Below are 13,460 nucleotides of genomic sequence, written 5' to 3' on the forward strand. Positions count from 1 at the left end.
TTATAAAGCATCATTCAACTATATTTTTTAACTTGAAAACTCCTTTCATTATATTTGAGTTATTCCATAAATGATACCCAAAGTCATTGACTCTAAGCCAATTCTAAAAGGAGGCTTTAATGAAGATTTAATAACCTTAATAGTTTTGAATACAACAGATAGAACTTTAATGTCAATAAGATTTACACAGAAAGGCATAATAATCAAAATACCTTTGAGGAAAAAATGTTCTTGGCACAGTACTAAACATGTAAGAGCTATTCTAATTGCGTTTAATATTTTTGGCAGAGTGTCAAATTCCTGTGGTACTGAAAATTACAGTGGGAAAGCTTTCTTTCCAAGGTAGTTTCTAAAACAAATCAAGCCTATGCACAACACACACACACACACACACACACACACACACACACAAACACACACACACACACAATTGCTGTCATTTGCTGTGGAGCAAAAGGATTCTTTATCCAGAGGGAAAGATAATGGATCCAACTCTGAGATCAGCCCCCATATTAGAGCCAAAGCACACAGCCAATAAGGCACACAGTAACTAGAGGATGCTGCAAAAGCACTTTGATGCCAGTAACTTGACCCTAGGTGATGGAAGATGTGTGTGGCAGGCACCAACAGCAGGAAATCCTGCAGGCCATAACCCTCGAGAATTACTTGTGAATTCATTGATTGTAGCCTTCTGTTACCCAGTCAATAGATGCCATTCAGAAGCCTATGGCTTGCAGATATTATACTAGTTACCTGGGAATATCATAAAACTACCTTGTGATCCTTTCAGTTTAGGAAGAGAGAAAGCAAGCCATTATAATACAAGTACGATAATAAGGAAATTGGCTCAAATTGGAACAAGGATGTCAAGACTGAAATCTTCTCATAGGTACCAATTGTACACAAGCCTAGGGAAAGCTGCCATGCAGACATGTAAGAGTATTTGGACTCATGTCTGATTGGCAGTCAGACCATTCAGAGGGCAGTCTAAGGGCCCACTGGTCAATTTTAAAGTATTATTTATTTACTCCAAGTGATAGCAGGTCATGGTCTAAAGTTCCAGTAAGAATTATGAAAGCCAGATGACTGTGGCTCAAGAATATAATCCTAGCCACTCAGAAGGCTGAGATGTGACTGTACCAAGTCAGCTTGGCCAAAAAAAAAATCATGAGATCCCATCTCCAAAATAATTAGGAAGAAAAGCCATCAGGATGAGCAAGTGAGAGGTCGTGCATTGTAGTCCCAGTGCTGCCAAGCAAAAGTAAAAATCACTTGGCTGAAAAATCACTCATGATATTTCTACTATCAAGCACTGAAAATACATCATGAAGTAAACAAGAAGCTCTAAATGCATTATTTCATCTGATGGTCAGACACTATGACATGAATTTACTATATATTATTTTACCACCTATACCCAACCTGTATGATTCTCCTTATTATCCTCATTTTCCAAATGGGAAAACAAAAGATAAACAAAACTTGGTGATATGCTCAAGCTTGTCTTTGGAAGATTGAAAACTCACTTCTGGGCCTGTCTAGTGGCCATTGTCTTTCATTGGATTATATATTCTTGTGTCAAAAATAACTGATTCATCCGAGGGCCTGTGGCTCATGCCTGTAATTCTAGCTACTCAGGAGGCTGAGATCTGAGGATTGTGATTCAAAGTCAGCCCAGGCACGAAAGTCCCTGAGACTCCCGGGCTGGAGTTTGGCCTAGTAGTAGAATTCTTACTTAGCATGCACAAAGACCCAAACTCGATTCCTAAGTATGTTTCTACATACATAGAAAAAGCCAGAAGTGGTGCTGTGGCTCAAAGGATAGAGCTCTAGCCTTGAGAAAGCTCAAGGACAGTGTTCATGCCCTGAGTTCTCCCAAGAGTGGGGGGAAAAAAAACAGAAAGCCTGTGAGACTCTTATCTCCAATTAGCCACCAGAAAACTAGAAGTGGCAGGGTGGTTCAAGGGGTAGAGAACTAGCCTAGAGCTCAGGGACAGTACCGAGGCCTAGAGTTCAAGTCCCATGACCAACAAAATAATAATAATAATAAGAAGAATATAACTGATTCAGGACCTGGAGTTATACAATCAATAATCTTAGAGAATTAAGAAGAAATGAAACACAAGTGAACACACATCATATGTTTAGGAATTTCTGCTTCAATATTAGCAGCAGAAAACAATCATATTATGTGTGAGCCACCAAGCAGAGACCATGAACTGAGCTAAAGAAATTTCTAGGCAAAAAGCTATTATTGAAATTAAATGGTGACAGACATGTTCAAGGAATATTACAGGGATTTGATCTATGACTCTTGTGATAGATGAATGTGTGAGGATGTTTACTAGTGGGCAACAAAAAATATTTGAAAGGTAGTATTCAAGGAGATAGTATCACCATGTCAAAAGCCCTAGAATGAATTTAATAATGACAGCTCAGCAGTCACAGTCCCTTTCCAAATAGACTATTATACTATAAAGTAAAAATTGGATCATGTACATTTTCGTAGTCAACTTTTTAAAGCTAAGCTTTTGTAATAATCAGAGATGTTTCTTCAGATACTGTGAAAAGAAACATACTAATTCTTTTCAAAGTTTATCTCACCATTTTCTTGGATGATACTGATTCAAAAGGTTTTTTTACAATAAAATGGAAGCATGCTATTAAATGTGGAAAAATAACCCAGTCATACTAGCAATTCTGTTTGTTAGACATGTTTAGATACCAGTCTCATGATAAAAGCAAACATCTAGCATCCACACTTGGCTAGCATCGGTCTTCCCTTTCCTGGTAACAAAAATTCATCTGTCCCCACTCAGTTTTATTTATTTATTTTTATTTTGGGGAGCTACACCAGCTCACTGTGGACTACCCAAAACTTTGGATGTGGGTACACGCATGAGCTCAGCCCCGCCACACAAGATTGTGTTGCCTTTTAAGAGAAACCACATGAGGCCATTCAAATCCATTGAAAATCATCTTCAGGACCTTGCCCCATATAATTCATTAAAATACCCATACTGGGCAGCTAAAATAACTCAATTCCCCAACTATTGGGGAAAGTATGCCTGACAGATGTGTACAGTGGAAAACAAAGCTCAAAGTTAGAAACACAAACCTTGATATCATCAATCTCATTCTCAAAGCTACCTCAACCCTACATTCTTCAGTTAAGTGAGCCAGTACACTAGCAGTTCTAGTTAATTTCTGCCCCTTTAGTTTTCCAGCCACCTGCATTGCTTATGCTACTTGTGTGTGTAGTATCTCAATTCCCCATGTCTAAATGTTATAGTCACACTCCATCATGGGGTAGAGTTGGGAATACAGAGATTCAAGACATTGAAAAAAAATAAAGAAAGCAAAACAGCTTGATGGGTTCTGATTTCTCAAGTTCACATTTGCCAGAAGGAAGTAGGCTTCCTGACAGCAACAGGAAAACAGAAGCCCACTTGCCTGCTCAAGGTGGAAGCTTTTACAAAAGGAGAAATGTCGGATACGTGGTACTTGACTGGCAAGAAGCTACACAGATGTTTAAAAGAACATGATAGCCTTAAAGGCTGGAAAGGTATACCAACAATTATAGTACAACTATAATTAAGAAGCCCAAATAAATCCAAAGGGTCTGATCCCAACACACTGCCTAGATTTTCTCCCTCCAGGTTTGAAACCCAACTTCTGCCAGCCCCCAGAAATACTCAGAACCGATAGCCTTCATTTGCATTTCTTTTATAACTTAATCTTGACTGGAGAGAGACAGTTCACTCAGGACCAACCCTTTATAGGCACAGTCTATACCTCATGCCATTTTATTTTAGTGCTATTATGAAAGTCGAACTCAACTCCTGAGCTCTACTCAGGACTTTTCCTGAAGCAATTGTTGAAAACTATACTCCACTAAACATCTCTGTCTGCCATATCCTGCTGTCCTAGCTCTGTCGGAGGTGTTCATCTTGAAAAGCCTTGTTAATAAACTGCCAGATATAAATTCCTCCCTGAAACTGCTTCCTGAAACCCAACCTTTGACAGCTGTGTTGGGTGGCTGAAATCCTGTGTGCTCTGGACGCCCAATGGATCTACTATGGAAATGAAATTTTAGGAGCTATCATTCCTGTTTTCCCCCTATTTTACATATGTCTCTGTGGGATAATATGTTCCTCTGAGCCTCACTCAGATCCCCTGTCACTAATGGCGTCCCCTATGACATTGAACAGGAACTATACACCCCTGCTCACTCTTTCTCTGGCCCCAGCACACCCTGCATCGTTCTCATGCCCTTTCAGACCCCAGGGCTGCTAGTAGACAATTGCAGTTATTTGATTCAGTGGTGGTCCCAGTCATGCTGCATCTCTCCTACATATTAAGATGAAGCCTAGTAGTTCTTCAAGGGTTGGTGAGCTAAACTTCGACAAGAAGGCAAAAATACTTGAGCTCTACTGATATGTGTTGACATTCACACTTGTTTATTATTGTATGAACTGACCCTAAAATACATCTTATTAAAATAGTAATGGACTAAAACTAAAAAGTGATCTGAATGGAAAGTCTGACTTTTTATTTTTCCCTCTAATAACAAACTATTTTTGTAACATTAGCACTAATTTAAAATTGGGTACTGGTAACTTATGCCTGTAATTCTAGCTATTCAGACAGCTGAGATCTGAGAGGATCATGGACCAAGGCCAGCCAGCCAGGAAAGTTCTTGAAACTCTAATCAACTGCCCATAAGCTGGAAGAGACAGTATAACTCCAGTGGTAGAGCACTAGCTTTGAGTGAAAAAGCTCAGGGTTAGTGCACAGGCCCTGAGTTCAAGCCCCACAACCTATAGGGGTGAGGAGGGAAAATGCACTCAGATGGATAGCTTCTGCTCCCAGACTAGGAGCAAAAATAATTTGAATGAAAGAATGGAAAAACTAATCTGAACTCATGAATCCCACAGGCTCTTGACAGAAGTAATCATGAAACCAAATTTGTAAAGACACTGTAGGGCAAAATCACAGGGTAATTTTACAATGTAAAAGGCACTCACCATGCTAACCTAGAACATAGTTTCTGCTGATAGTAAGTTCACAACTTCAAATTACAAAATTCATAGGAAGGCAAATCAGAATTGTATAAACAGGACATTTTACATTCATAAAACTAGAAAATGTATATACAGAAAGACTTTTAAAAGGATATCTAGAAAAGATTTATCAAGCTGGGTGCTAGTGGCTCACACCTGTAATCCTAGCTACTCAGAAGGCTGAAATCTGAGGATCGAGGTTCAAAGCCAGCCTGGGCACTGAAGTCTGTGAAGGCCTGATACGTTACTTGATGTTACTTAATAGCTACTGAGGTCAGAAAATCCAAGGCCATCATTATGCTAAAATTAAAGTTATTTATGGAAGTTCATAGACACTTCCAGAATTGGTTTTACCTCTTGCATGGAAATATTTAAGAAACCCAGAATGAGTTTACTGGTCTGACACAACTCCTCCCATTCGTCAATCCCTATTCACCAGTGGCACGGAAAGGGGGTTCTTTACCAAAGCATTATGTATAACACCTCTACCAAAGTGAGAAATTCATTTTCACAGAAACTGAGATGTTATTTTTGTATACTATATCATTTAAACAACTGTGTTTCATTCGCTGTAATCAGTTTTTAAAAATCAGATGGAAAAAGCAACTGAGTCCTAGAAAATAGAAAATGTAATTTTAAACTATTCCAATAAAGCTGGAGAAGGAAGGAGAAAAAAAAGAAAGAAGAATGAAAGATTTTTAGCATACATCCAGATAATGTAAAAAAAACAGAGGACATAAAGGATAGTGATTTCCAACGACATTAAGTCTAGGAATATTCTCAAAGTGAGGACTCATTTATTAGATTATTTTTGAATAATACATTCTAAATATAGTAAAAAAAAATTCATCCATTAAGGACAAAGGATGTAGAAATTGTCCACAGGGGAAAAAAGTTAAAGTTTGAAAAATAAGTTTGAAAAAAAATTTTAAGTAGCCAGGTGCCTGCAATCCTAGCTACTCAGGAGGCTGAGATCTGAGGATCATAAGTCAAAGCCAGCCCAGGTACGCAAGTCTGTGAGACTCTTATCTCCAATTAACTACCAGTAAGTTGTAAGTGGCACTGTGGCTCAAGTGGTAGAGCACTAGCACTGAGCTGAAGAGCTTAAGGACAGCATCCAAATCTAGTGTTCAAGCCCTATGACTGACCAAAAAATAATTGCTCGTTGATGAGATGACATGGACACTCACACACTTAACTACCCACACATGCACATGGTCCAGGGAGACTGTCCATGTCTTTGGCCAGAGTGACCTGTCTTCCAGAGAACAGCAACTATAATTTTCCAGGGATACTTAGAGGGAGCTATCATCCTTCCAGTCTCAGTGCTTAAAGCAACCAGTGTTCACTCTCATCATAATTGGCCTATAGAGAGCTCAGCTCAGCATGGGTCTCACTCACTGTAGGACCCAAGTACTTTCAGCCATGCTGACACTTAAAGCTTCTGTTTCCATTCATACGTTACACCTCAAGCAAATCTGTTAACCATATGTGACTCCACAGGGGCAGCGAGGGCCCGCCCTATTTTCTGTCTGGAAGGAGAATTTGAAATACTTCAAAGATAGCATGGATTACAACACAAAGGTTGGATCCACTCTCCTCTTCAATTCTGAAGGGAATGTGGACAATCTAGCATGGTTTCTTCCTGCTTCTAAGCTCTCTGTAACAATTTCCTCTGTTTTCCTCTAGTTATGTAGTCCATTCTGTTTAGAAACTTCCATTTGGTACAAGAAAAAATGTCAATTCCCCTTTAGCAATGAAGACACCAACCATCACTTTTGTGATGAGAACACAGTGTGATAGAGGGAAGGGTTCTTTTCATTTCTTTATAATCAAATCAGTAAATTAGGGAAAGCATATCATTAAAATTTCAGTGGAATATACATTGTCATATTAAATTTTTAGTAAATCTGTATATTTTATAAAAAGCATATGAAGTTTTACCGATTGTGATCAATATGAGAACATATAACAAATTTGGGTTAGAAAATCTTTGTCTCCTGTTCAATGAAATTCAAAACTAGAAATTATATTTTGGATTTTATTAATTCATTTTTATGTATATGCTAGTCCTGGGACATGAACTGGCTTGAGAGCTGTCTCTGAGCTTTTTTTTGCTCAAGGCTGAGTCACAGATCCACTTCCAACTTTTTGGTGGCAAATTGAAGGTAAGAAGGGGTCTCACAGATATTTCTTCTTGGACTGGCTTTGATCCCCAATTCTCAGATCTTAGTTTCCTGAATAGGTAGGATTGAAGGCATGAGCTACTGGTACCAGGCAATCTCATCGACTTTTCATTTATCAGTGCTAATTAAGGAGAATAGAAGTATATGTTGTCTGTTTGTAGTTTGTTGCTTGTTTGAGGTAGTTCATATCACAGATTTAGAATCAAATAAACTTAATTGTAAACCCTGGTTATGCTTATCAGTAATTAAGTTAATTTTGTAAGTTACTAGGCCACAATGAACCTCATTTTCTTCACTTAAACTACCTAGATAATGATATTCCCCTAGAGGAGGAATAGAGGGTATGTGCAGATTGCAATGAAGCAATGTATAGAAGTTCCTGGCACTGTGCCTGGCCTAGTGCACAGTAAACCTTCAGACTTCCCCCTGTTTCTATTTGCTTCAAGAAATACCATACTAGCCTGTTTACATTGCATCCTGAAATTGGATGCAGAAAATGTATGGTTCCTCTTTCAACTAATCATGGAGCATAAATGAGCAATGAGGGAATACAGGATCAGAATACACAGAATTCCTAAAGACATTTGGCTTGCAGAATGTCCGTAATTCGATCCAGAAGTGACTTCTGAAGCTTGTAAATTCCCATGTTGTTTGTCTCAAGAGCTCTTGCACTACACGTCCCCCCACTCCCAAATCTACATACATGGCAACCCATGAGAAGGCCTAACAGTATAGACTGATGATGCAATTACCTATTTAAAACTCTGTTGTCTTTCCTCATGGGTTGCCACTCCCTGGAAAGTGACAGCTGCTGGTTAGCTCACCACAGTCATTCACTTTTCTTCTGTCTGGTTTCCAGTAGTGCTTTTCTCTTGTCCATACAATTGATTTATTTATAGTCATTCATTTTTTTCTTCCTATTTCTCTATTTTTAGTTTTTTTTTGGTCTCACTCCCTCTTACCTCTTCTCAAAATACAATTCTCTTTTTCTCCCTTGCTATATACCACTTGGTATGTTCTGATCATGCATTTCACATTACCTAATTCCCACTCTTACTTCAACATGCTTTTGATTACTTGTGACTGCCAGAACTTGCCTCATCTTTAGAGCTTTGTAATATCAGAATCAGAGTCCATTCTTCTCCTCACTATGGACTTCGTCCACAGCCTCCATAGATGATCATCTTTATCTGAGCTACGTAAAAGACAGAAACTCCTCTCTCCAATCAGCCTCTCACAGTACAATCAGAGAGACCTAACAATGAAGCAATCCATCCCCATATTTATAATCAAGTTTTCTCCCAATTCCTTCCTCTGATCTCAGTGAGGCAGAAGAATCTTCCTTATGAAGTCTTTGTAGAATTTTAAAGTATCAATTATGTTTTCATGAGACCTCTAATGCCAGAGACTCATTTTCCATTTTTTCGTATTAATTCACCCATGTTTATAATCTATGTCTTTAGATTTGCTGCTTCTCTAAGACTCTGGGTTTTGTTCAGTTTCTTTGTTTCTGCCCAGTAAGTCATGATGACATAATGTGAGATATCTGTCTATCATCTACTATGCTTATTATGACTTATGTCCTCTTCTCTCTGGATTGTTTCCCAAAGTCAAAAGCTTCCTAGAAGAATAAAAAGACTAAATAGACAGACAGCAGACAGATCATATGTAAAAATAGAACTCTGGCCCACAGTCTATAGCAACCAGCCCAGTAGACCATCCTCTTATCCACAGAAACAGGTTAGAAACCCACCCTCTTTTCCACAGGTCAGACTTGTGAAGAGCCTGATCACTATCCCTAGTAATAATTCTGGAGGCCTAAGAAGAAGTCCTATAACAATGGACCTCAACTATCCAGGACTTTTACTAATACATGGTAGCTTTCCTAATTATTGGACCAACCAGGGAAATCCAATCATTCACCCTACCACCTGAACGTTCCACAGGTGGCCCTCACTGGCTTTCCAAGGCTAACAACTTTTACTTAGGGCACATCTGGCTCCTCTCCTCTCTTCACTTTCTGTAGTGCTCTCATCCACCTTTGCCTGATTCCAAGTCTCTGTCAAAAAACCCAGGTGATAGCACTAGAGAAATAGCCTTTGCTTGTGCTCCTTTGGTTTGTTCTCATTTATTTTCATGGACAAAGACTACAAAGAGTTAATGTATCCAATGAGAAGATACAGATTTCTTTTGCGTGGTAAAGGACAAAAACAATCCTTTGCAAACACTAAGAAGTAGGGAAAGACTTTGTTTTCTGAAAAGGATTCTAAGTTTTCCATATCCAAACCTCCTGATGTTCTGTCCGGTAGCAGTCCATAAGGTTTTGAAATAAATTCTGTTAAACAGCTTCTGTCTTCAACCATCATTCACCCTTCTTTCTGGGGTTTCCATCTCTCATCTCCTTAAGGCCCATGATAAAAAGGCATTTCAAGGAAAAGTCAACGGCGGAGAGCATTCTTTCCATTTTATTATACAAAGACATAAAGAACATGATTCTTTTCCTCCATTTTGTCCTAGCACATTGCTATTTGCCAAGAAAAAATGTCAGTTTAATTTTCTCCCGCAAAAGGAAGGACATTGTGAACTTCCAACTTTTGGAAGGTCAGTTGAGCTCTTTGTGCTTCTGATTTCTTTTTCTAACTCTATCATCACCAATGATGATATGACCTACAAATAAAAATTCACTGTATACTACTGAATTTCTGGTCAGCAAATCAAGAAAACCAGGGCAGGTAGGTAGAACAGAGAAATATGGATATGGATGATGTAGACACATTTAGTCCCTTGCAAGCTAAAAGTCTTGATGTACAACTAGAAAGTAGGACATAGTGATGATTGAAAGTTGAGCAAAGCCTTTTTGAAAGAAATAAGTAAGATAGGGATACGGATGCATGAATTAATTCTTTAGGGACTTTCTAATATATGCAGAGTGGACTATGATTTAAGACAGTGGTGAAAATAAATAGAAGAGGGCTTTAATCTATCCATTCTGCAACTTACTTTTTCCTCTCCTCTCTTCCCCGCACTCCCTCACTAATCATGGGATTTAACTCAAGGTCTGGGACTTGTCTCTGAGCTATTTCGCTCAAGGCTAGTCCTCTTCCACACCTCCAATTCTAGGCTTTCTGGTAATTCAATGGATATAAGGGTCTCAATAACTTTCCTGCCCAGATTGTCTTCCAGTGGTGATCCTCAGATCCTTAGATCTCAGTCTCCTGAGTAGCTAGGATTAATGAAACTGGATTTACCTCTTTTATTTTCCGGTGTGTAATATTTGCCTTACACTGGGTGATTCTGTCACATAAACGAAATTAATTGTTATTTCACATCACCTTTATTGAGCTGATACTAGAAATTACTCCCAATTTGTGGGTGAGAAATCGAGGCTCTGAAATTTACTCAAGGTCACAGGATTAATTAATAAATTTAAACTCAAGTCAAACTGCGTACCTAGTGAGAAGTCTTACCACCATTCTGGCTAACTTAATTGATGCCCAAATTGCTGTATAAGGTAGCCTTGAATTTCCTCCCTGATATACATGCATGCTTAAACATAGAAACTGATGTGAAGCTGTAAAGGCAGGAAGCCTTTTTACGAATGCCTGTCTAAAAAATAAGACGGTAAAGTTGATCTGGATTTTTAATAGCATTTTAGAAAAACCTTTAATATTTATATTATTGTTCCAGAGACACAACCGATAAAAGCTGTATGTACATGAGTTATTTTCTATCTTTTCATTTGCTTCATCCACTCAGCAAAGAGCAGTCTTGGCATTGTGGCATTGATGAGAGCAGGCCCACTAGATTAAAAAACATGCATTGCTTGTTGACTCTATCTCACATTTCTTATATGAGTAAACAGACTTAACAGTTTTCATAAAATAAATCAAAGGGAAGGAACTCAGACACTTTTTTATTATTTGGGCCAGCTTCTGATTTCCTAGGCTACACAATCCATGCGATAGCAAATAACAGAGTAAGTCAGAAAAGAAATATTAAGTAATATAATTGAAAATACCTTTTCCATTTGAAAGGGAATTATCAGAAATGAATCTCAGTGGCAGAAACAAAGTCAACTTATTAAAATACAGTTGCTTTTATCTTTCCACTGAATGAAATTTGAGCTGTCATCTCCATTTTTATTTAATTTTGTGTTGGATTTTTGGTATCTTAATGGGATAAAATCACAGTTTCTGTCACAACAGTATACAGAAAAGATAATTAGGGAAGATAAGTGGAAAAACAATGAAAATGATGAATAAAATAGATTTCCATAAGACCAAAGAATTGTAAACCCAAGGAGGTAGGTAACTTTTTGTTGATACTAAATGAATGTGCAGGACAGATTTCACTTTGGAACAAGTCGAGGTTCCAAAATCAGGAAAATTTTCCAGAGAAGTCTCCAAATTATTCCCTGATGGCTCGCTTTCCTATGTCTCTCTCCATGTAACACACAACTTACAGATAAAGGCAAGCATGCATCTTTTTTTTTTTTTTTGCCTTTCATGGGAACTAAACTGAGGGTTGTCCCTGAACACATCTGCTCAAGGCTAGGGCTCTGCCAGTTGGGCTACAGTACCACTTCCAACTTTTTCTGTGTATGGTTACCAAGGAATCAAACCAAGAGCTACGTACATGCTAAGGAAGCACTACACAGCTAAGTCACGATCCCAGCCCAGCATACAGATTTTAAGAAGTTGCTAAAGATTCTTAGGGAGAAAGTGACAAAGTATACCTATATGTCTATTGTCTGTGCCTGTGAAAAGCTGAGAAAGTGGGAACTCAAGCTGCAACTCTCCACAAAAAGCAGACATCTGTAAACATACCTAATACATTTGGGATCATCTCAAATGTTAGTGTACCTTTCATTTACCTTCAGAGTTGAAATGCAATATCAAAGAAAAACTTCATCAAGTTACAGGGAAGACTTCTTGGAGAAAAACTATACAACTATTTCGCCCAAGCACAGAAAGAAGTGGCAGAAGTGGCAGGGTAGTGGCAAGAGTATTCTGAATTGACTGTCATCCTGGATGCAATGGGTATGAAACCTATGGCTGTTCAGTCTGTCTAACTTCGTGCTATCTGCAGCCAATACAGAACCAGGATCTAGATCCACAATATAGCAAGATTTCTCAATGAAAATTAATTATTGCATTCTGGTGGCTTTTGTCTGAATAAACTAGCACCTCCAAATTAATTCACAGCTGGATAGCAACTAATTTAATAGTCCAGACAAGAAGCTGGTGAGACCTATTTCAATAGCTAGGTGTGTTAATATATAGCCTATATCCCACCTATGTGAGAAGCATATGTGAAAGGAGGATCAGTGGGCCAGGCAAAAATCTTAAGACTTGTCAAAAACAAGGCTGAATGAATGATTCAAATGGAAGAGCACCCAAGTTCCCACTGTCTTACCAACAAAAACAAAAACAAAAAGACACAAAAACAAGGTGATAAAGGGGAAGAATGAAAGATTAAGAATTACACTACTTAGGGAACATTGCAATAATTGTGAAGATTAATCATTAAAAAAAACTCATAATTTCCAAAGCTTCCAAGTTCTTTCCCATAGGTACTTGTTTCAATTTTGAGATAGCCTTTGTCTCAATGGTTCAGGACCTAAATGATAGTTTCATTGTTTTTTCAGTTACTTGCTGTACAAATAGTAGTGATCATTGCCAAAATTTTCCTTATGGAAGATTCTACTGGATTTTAAAAATTATTTTGGAGCTTTATGCATTTGTTACAATATGGAAAAAATCTAGTTAACACGATATATTACATTAATAATTTGCTCTTTTTATCTCATTAATTTTTAAAGTGTATATTTATGATAAAATAATTATCAATTAGCGTATTTTTAGTATGAGACAGTTGTTCCTTTAACTACAAAGTTTCTTTGATACTTTTTCCACAGAGTGTGTGGAAAATATCAACATTATACACCTTCCTCTTGAAACAACAGCCCACCTACCTAGAAAATGATCCCTTCTGTGTGAACAGATTATCAACAAGTTATATTTTGTCTTAGCTCCAATTTTGTCATTTCTAGTTTCTTAGATTTAATTAGACCCCACAGAACATTTGTGCCTTCAGATAACAGAAAAAAAATTGAAACATTTTTATGCCTTTTAATATCCTAAATAAATAGAGCAAAGTCCTGCCAATAGTGTTCTCAGAGCCTTATTAAACAAGCTATGAAGATTAAAAC

The 13,460-nt window shown here is 37.9% G+C and overlaps 1 pseudogene; it reads left to right on the forward strand.

The window, feature by feature from the left end:
• Window positions 1–951: 951 nt before the first annotated feature.
• Window positions 952–2,419, forward strand: LOC150058759 (small nuclear ribonucleoprotein G-like; annotated as a pseudogene).
• Window positions 2,420–13,460: the final 11,041 nt, after the last annotated feature.

The sequence above is a fragment of the Megascapheus bottae genome, chromosome 9 (genome assembly GCF_031878675.1).
Source record: "Megascapheus bottae isolate mThoBot1 chromosome 9, mThoBot2.hap1, whole genome shotgun sequence".
NCBI classification, from domain to species: Eukaryota; Metazoa; Chordata; class Mammalia; order Rodentia; family Geomyidae; genus Megascapheus; species Megascapheus bottae.